This window comes from Macadamia integrifolia, unplaced genomic scaffold, assembly GCF_013358625.1.
Source record: "Macadamia integrifolia cultivar HAES 741 unplaced genomic scaffold, SCU_Mint_v3 scaffold720, whole genome shotgun sequence".
NCBI classification, from domain to species: domain Eukaryota; kingdom Viridiplantae; phylum Streptophyta; class Magnoliopsida; order Proteales; family Proteaceae; genus Macadamia; species Macadamia integrifolia.
Genome location: NW_024870523.1, coordinates 177,383 through 185,583, shown reverse-complemented (window position 1 = coordinate 185,583; position 8,201 = coordinate 177,383).

Here is an 8,201-nt window from a genome sequence, read left to right as displayed (position 1 = left end):
TCATGTCTAAAGTAATTACAGCAACCTCAGGATCTGATGGGCAAGGTCACAATGACTACATACCTTTTAGTGCTTGCTTTGTGAAATTGGATAAAACTAATTACCTTATCTGGTTCAGATCTACCTACCTCGCTATTACTGGCAGAGGTCCCCTGGACACATCACAGGAAAATCAAAGGAACCCTTTGAAGAAGGTACCTTCAGGATAAATGGATCACTAATGACTCTCTGGTAATGTCCTTTTTTTTATTAACTCTATTCATTAGTCTATTTCTAAAAGATTCTTGTTGTTGGAAACTACATATCAGATCTGGGCTGCTATCAATAAAACCTATAGACAAATAGGGAATGATGCTCAGATAATTGATCTTCGCAAGAAAGTTCATACCACCACTCAAAAGAACCTCTGTGTCCAAGTACTATGCTGAACTTTGAACTCTATGGTATGAGCTTGATCACTTTGCAAATTATCAACCTACCAGTGCTGCAAACATTACTCCTTATACCAAGTATGTAGACAAAATCAAGATGTATGATTTCTTGGATGGTTTGAATGTTGGGTATGATCATATTCGTGTCCAGGTACTAAGCAGATCTCCCTTCTCTACTCTGAAACAATCCTTTGCATTGGTTCATACAGAAGAGTGTCATCGCAACTCTATGCTTCATCCCTCCACTACTGAAAAATCAGCCCTCTAGAGTGGTTCCACTACTACTTCTAGGGGAGCAAATCGTACTGGTGATACCACCAAAGAGATAGTTAAATGTGAACACTGCAACAAGCCATACCATACAAAGACAAAATGTTAGAAGCTTCATGGAAAACCTGTTGATTTTGAGGCAAAACATGCTCATGGTCGATCTAAAACCAAAGCCAATCAGGATGAAACTGTGGAAACCCTACCTGCAACTGATATAGGCCTCTCCTAGAAGGAACTCCAAGCTTTCAGGCGTATGCTAAAGGCTTCTAATTCATTAAATCTGCTAATTCAATCCCTTCAAATTCCAACTTTGCTCATTCAGGCATTTTGTTTGGTGGTCATTCTGCATTGGTAGTCTCCAGTCCCTGGATCATTGACTCCGATGTCACTAATCATATGACTAGTTCCTCTAGCTTATTTCGCCAATAATCGCCCACCTCTGGTAAAGATAAAATAGGGTTGCAGATGGCACCCTATCATCTGTCTCCGGAAAGTGTTCTATTCAGTGTTCTTCCTCTATCACTTTATCTTCAGTTTTACATATCCCTTATTTTACTGCTAACTTTTTATCCATTATTAGCCTTACTTGGGACTTAAATTGTAAAATAACATTTTTCCTTCCCATTGTATCTTACAGGATATAATAACGGTGAAGAGGATTGGATATGGTAAGGTGTAGGGTGGTTTTTATTTGCCCAATGATCGTTGTCTCCCTCCAGTTGCAGTCTTTACTACCCCTCATCCATTGCACTCTGCTCCCTCTGATTTACATCAATGGGACTATCGTTTAGGATACCCACCAATTGGGACCTTATCTCTTTTATTTCTTCATTTAGTTAAACAATGTAATAGGATGAATTTTTTTGTGAGGCTTGTACTTAGGCTAAACAAACTCGTTCCAGTTATTTACCTTTAAATAAAAGAAGTTCTTCAATTTTTCATTTGGTTCATTCTAATGTATGGGGTTCGTCTCACCGGACATCTATTTCTGGGGAACAATGGCTTGTGTCTTTCGTTGATTGTCACTCGAGAACTACCTGGGTGTATATGATGCAGCACAAAACAATTGTTTTTAATAGTTCCACATAATGATTCAGACCTAGTTCAATGTCACTCTGAAGATTCTCCAGAGTGATAATGGAACATAATATATAGAGGGTCAGTTTCAAAAATGCCTTGTTGACCATGGGATCCTTCAATAGAAAAGATGCATTGTTACTCGAACTCATAATGGAGTAGTTGAACGCAAGAGCATGCATTTACTGGATATTGTCCAAGGCATAATGTTTGCTAGACAGGTTCCCTCTCAGTATTGGAGTGATGCTGCCCACTTGATCAACCACATGCCTGCTCGAGTTCTAGATCCCTAGATTCCTGTTGATGTTCTTCAAGGGGATTCATCTATTTTAGTACCTCCAAAGAACTTTGGGTGTACCTACAATGCTAGGTATCATCACTCACCTAGAAAATTAGATCCTCGTAGCATTAAGTGTATCTTGCTAGGTTATGCTCCTACAGAGAAAGAATACAAGTATTACCATCCTCCTACTCGGTGTACTATGGTAACAATGAATGTTGTGTTTCATGAATCTATTGATTACTCTGAATGATGCCGCATTGAAGACTTATACAAGGAAGAAGAAGAAAGGAGTCGACCAGGCCTAGTATTAAGGCCCACGACTTGCTTTGATGGGGTTTAATTAGTTTCTAATTTCAGTACCTAGTTAGCTTCTAATTTCAGTACTCTTTAATTCCTAGTTTCTAATTCCAGTCTTAGTAACCAGAAGATTTGTTATTTTTGTAAGCTTTCAATTCAGTACTTTAGTTTCTAAAGTTGTAATACCCCATCAAAAACTTATAAATAAGGGCTCCTATTATGCCCCACGATTTTATGAAAACCCATATGCTGCTGTTGCTGCTTCTCTTTGTGAGTTGCTGTGTGTTTGATCACAGTGAAGGGATTGGTGTGTGATCCATTTGACTCCTTGCGGTGGGAACCCCAGGAGGATCTTATTGTTCTTCAAGTATTTCTTCTTGCTTCAAGGGTTTACTGCTAATCAAACAACCAGGTATTTATATTAAGTTCTGCCCAGAAATTTCTGAGTTATTTGTGCAACAATCCATAACTCTTTAGGCCAAACAAGCCATCTTCCATGGCTGTTATTTGGGTTGAACCATCCACCCATTAAGGACCTCCTTCGATCCAATTTTCAGGTCATTCTGACCTGTGGTTGTTGAGATATAAGAAATCACCAATTTCTTGTCCTGCAGTAATTTCGGTTCTGTTTTCAGAACTGAAACAGAGATCAATTAGTTGGACCTGCATACCTCTGATTATATGAAGTCTGATCATGTTTGTTGAGTGATTCTTGGACTTATTTCTGTACCCTAGCTACCCTATTCAGCCAGCCATATTCTGGTCTCTGAATCCTTGATTTCTGGAATCGGCAGACGTGAATTCCAGATCTGATTTTTATTCAGATTTAATCTGTATTGCTGTTATACCTTGATTATTGGTTGTTCTTTGGTAAAAGAAAATCCTGCAGTTGTGAATTGGTTTGACTGGTCCAAATCAGTTCTACATTACTGAATCTGCTTACTCCACCAGTGTATCCATCATCCTCCATTGAAGGTCCTCCTGTTCAGAAAGGCAGTAAGGGGACAGAGACGGATATACTAGCTTAGGGGGAGATAGAGAATACTATTCCAGCTCGACTCCTGTCCAGAGAACTATTAGTGAACTTCAGAGGCAGATTGGTGATTCCACTCTTCAAGTCTATCGTAGGGGCCACACCAAAAATAAGCAAATTCAGACCATCACTATCACTACGGCACCTTTACACATCCCTTCTCCAGCCCTGGATCTAGATCCGACTGAGCTTATTACTTCAGGTATAATTTCTTCTACTGACCAATCTATTGCTCTTAGAAAGGGCACTAGGACTTGTACTCAACACCCCATATCCTATATTGTTTCATATGATTCCCTTTCTCCCTCCTATCTTGCTTTTGCGTCTTCTTTTTCTTCTGTTCATGTTCCCCAAAATTGGCAAGAAGCTCTTATAGATGGAAAATGGAAGGCCGCAAAGCTGGAAGAAACGGATGCACTAAAAAAGGATGTTATATGGGAACTTGTGATTCTTCCTCCTGGAAAAAAACCAATAGGTTGTAAGTGGGTGTTTGTGGTAAAGCAGAAGATAGATAGCTCTGTGGACAGGTACAAGGCAAGCCTTTTGGCTAAAGGGTTCACTCAGACATACGGAGTTAACTAGTAGGAGACATTTGCACCAGTTGCCAAATTGACCTCTATACGAGTATTGCTCTCATGTGCTGTGAACCTAGGATGGGATCTCAAACAACTTGATGTCAAGAATGCTTTCCTCCATGGAGAGCTCGATGAGGACAGGTATATGGATATTCCACCATGTTTCTCCAATAAGGGAACTCATGAAAAGGTCTGTAGATTGCAGCGTTCCCTATATGATTTGAAGCAATCACCTAAAGCGTGGTTGGGAGATTTCACAAGGGGATGACATATGTGGGGTATAAGCAGAGTAATATTGACCACACATTGTTCATAAAAAGGTCTGGTGATTAAATTACTATTCTCATCGTCTATGTGATGGGGACATACACATGTACCAACGACGCCAACGCAAGACCCAGCCACGTCTACATTATGGCTGGAGGATGATCTCATGGAAGGAAACTAGAGGAGAAGAACAAGGAAAGAAGAAGGAAGAAGGGAGGAATCGCCTAGCCTTCCCAACGCTGGTCGATTCCCTCCTTCCAATCAGCCAAGATTGTGTGGGCCCCATCTGATTTATTATTTTAGTAGTTTTTATTTCCTAGAATCTTACTTATTTAGGTCTTTGAGTTGAGTAGGAAACTAAATAATTTTTCCTATTGGTTTTAGGAAACTTCTTTATTTATGAGATTATGTTCCTAGATTAGGCTTTTCTTTTTTTGGTAATTGTCTTATTATTTATGTAAGGCCATTGGTCACACCTTTTTCTTTAATGAAATTATTGAAAGAAAGCCAAAGCAGCGTCTCTCTCTCTCTCTCTCTCTCTCTCTCTCTCTCTCTCTCTCTCTCTCTCTATTGTCTCCTTGATTGCCAGGCCTCTCACCCCATTGTCCAAGCGGCTGAAAACTGTCACGCCTCTCATCCATTGTCCAAGCAATTGAAGACTGCCATGCCTCACACTTCATCTCCTTCAATAGGCAACGTGGAACTGCACTTCTTCATCTTGGAGGACCTGATTTTCTCTTCTCCTCAGAATTGAACAGCAGGTAAGGTAAGTTTGTTCCCTTCCCCATCCCCACTTCAACCCTTTTACCCCCCATCACTTTATTGCTGAAATCTGGACAGCTCCCATCTTTTTCAGGCCTAGCCTCTGATTTTTTAATTACTATGGAATCCCTGCTGGTTTCTCTTCATTAGTTGATTGATTCAAGGAGATGCAAGCTGCTTACTCTTTGTGTCTTGGATTGATTATGTGCTTAAACTATCATATGCTGCCATGTTCCCCACTTGAGATCTAGGTAGTTTATATGCTTTTCTTCCTAGGCTAGTATTGTTTGCTGCTACTCTGTTTATCAGTCATCTAATTCTTGCATGCTAATTAATGTATTGTGCTGATCTCTGTTAACCCCAGTCCCAATCTAAGCCCTAGTTAGTCTACCATTGTCTAGGTGGGAAATACTTGTAGGGAGCCTAGTTGTCTAGGTATCCTCCTACATCATCTTGGTATCAGAGCATGGTTATTGATTGATTTTAATATGATTGGGTGCTACTGTTTTCTATTTATATGTCTTGTCTGCTGAGGTCTAATCTCCGTCACAACTTGTCCGTAGTTGAGTCTGAACTAAGAGAGTATCACTTTAGGTTAGAAGACACCCTCTTCCTCCTTAGCTTGGAAGGTCCAAATAGCATTGGACGCTATTCTCACCAGAAACACCTTGAGTGAGACATCTTTAACCTCAAGATCGAGAGGGCTAATTACCAATCTCAATTGGAGATTTTGAGTAGGCCATAAGACGTAGGTGGCAACCATACCTTGGCTGCCACCTTCCTTTATGTCCACCCATAGTGGTAGAGCATACCGAGACATGTCTGACCTTCCTAGTATCGCCATTCAGCCAGAGCAATAAGCGAGGGCTCTTCAACGGAACGAGAAATTCCTAAGAGACCTCCAAACCAAATTAACTGCTAATAGGGCTTAACGGGAAGCACAAGTTGCTAGTCTCCAAACCATTACCACTAGGCTTGCTGCCCTTGAGACAAATGCCCTAAACTCAGACGAATGGCAAGGCCACAAAGCCTTAGGCACTGGACCTAGGGTAAGAGCCCCTAGCCCTGAGATAGAGAACTATGACAACCATACTGATGGTTATGACCAGATAGGGGATAACTTCCTAGGCACAGGGCATGGTAGAGGTCAGGGTAAGGGTCGAGGACAACCTGGTCCAAGGCACCATACCCAATATGGAGATGATGAGGGTTTTGAGCATTATAACAGGGTTATAATGTCAGGAGAATGATTAAAGTAAATGCCCCTACCTATGATGGTCAGTCAATGCTAGGATCCTTTTAGACTGGATTAAGAAAATGGATCGCTACTTTGAGTTCTATGATATGCCTGAGGAAGTCCGCTTCAGATTTGCTAAATTCAAGCTTATCGGAGCTTCCCAGAGTACCAAGAGACCAGCCTAGGACTTGAGCCAATCACAACATGGGTAGAGATATAGGAGAGGCTCAAGAGGGAATTCTTGCCTATCACCGGCTACAATTGTTAAATGACATGAATACCCTGAGGCAAAGAAAGTTGACTGTGATCGAATGCATGAGCAAGTTCAATGAACTGAAAATTAGAAACCTTATTCATGAGGATGTTGAGCAGACACTCTCCAAGTTCCTTACTGGGCTCAACTCCGAAATCCAATCACGTATGGCAGCCCACCTGGTGCGAGATGTTCTACAGGCCTTCTAGGTTGCCCTTGAAGTGGAATCCTCCATGAGAACTTATTCTCAGAAGAAGAGTTTTTAAGCTAAGAAGCCCCACTTTAGGAAACCCTTCCAAGATTCAACTAGATTCCCAAAACCCCCTGCTGCACCACAACTTCAATTTCACAACAGGGGTTAGCAACAATGCTTCTTTAAGTGTTGAGGCTATGGTCACTTCTCTAGCGAATGTGCTAATAGAAATCTTTATATGGGAGAGCAAACTCCTGAAGAAGGTGACCAAGAGGGCTTTCAGGACAATGAATATGAGGATCATAGGCCAGATAAGACCATATCTAATGAGGATGCCGAAGAGGCTCGACCTCAAGCTCGGTATTGTTCGATGCATGGTCTCAAACCTAAAAGTAGCGACGATTGGCGATGAACTAATATCTTTATCTTTATCACCTACACATATCATCATGGCAAGAACTGCCACGTCGCCATAGATAGCGAGAGTTGCATGAATGTAGTCACCAAGAGCATTGTTACTCAAATGTGCCTCAAACAAGAACCCCACCTGAAACCTTACGAGTTCGCCTGGGTAGATCAGTCCACCATTCCTGTTAATCTGAGGTGTCTAGTTCCCCCACACTTTGCAGGATATGAAGATTGAGTATGGTGTGATGTCCTAGAGATGGATGTTGCCCACATTATCATAGGTAGACCCTGGTTATATGACCAAGATGTCACCAATTATGGGAAGTCCAACACCTATGTCTTTGAATTCAAAGGGAAGAAGATCAGACTAATCACCCCCAGTGCCCCTAGGGAAGTAAGGGTTCCAGAACACAAGGGTAGTACCTCCAAACATACCCCCACCAAAATGCTCGACATTTAAATCAACTACAATTTGAGAGAGAGGGTCAAGAGTCAGGGGTTATTTATGCTCTAGTTGCCATACAGAGTAATATTGTTATGTCAAGCAAATTCACTGAGGCTCCTAGAGAGGTACAACCCTTGTTGAGGAAATTTAAGAGGTTATTCCCTAAGGAACTACCTAACGAGCTACCACCTATGTGTGACATCCAACACGCTATTGACCTAGTTCCAGGGTCCTCTCTCCTAAACTTTCCCCACTACCAGATGAATTCCAAAGAGCATGTCGATCTCAAACGGCAAGTGGATGAATTGTTACAAAAGGGATTCATTAGGGAGAGCCTTAGCCCATGTACGGTGCCTACCTTGCTCACGCCAAAGAAAGATGACACCTGGCGGATGTGTGTTGATAGTAAGGCCATCAATAAGATCACTGTCAAGTATAGGTTCCCTATCCCTAGGCTTGATGACATGTTGGATATGATGGCCAACTCATCAATATTTTCGAAGATTGATCTCAAGAGCGAGTACAACCAAATTTGGGTTAGGCTTGGAGATGAGTGGAAGACAACTTTCAAAAAGAAGGATGACCTTTTCGAATGGTTAGTCATACCTTTTGGCTTGTCAAATGCACCTAACATCTTCATAAGGATAATGAATCAAGTGCTTCAACCATT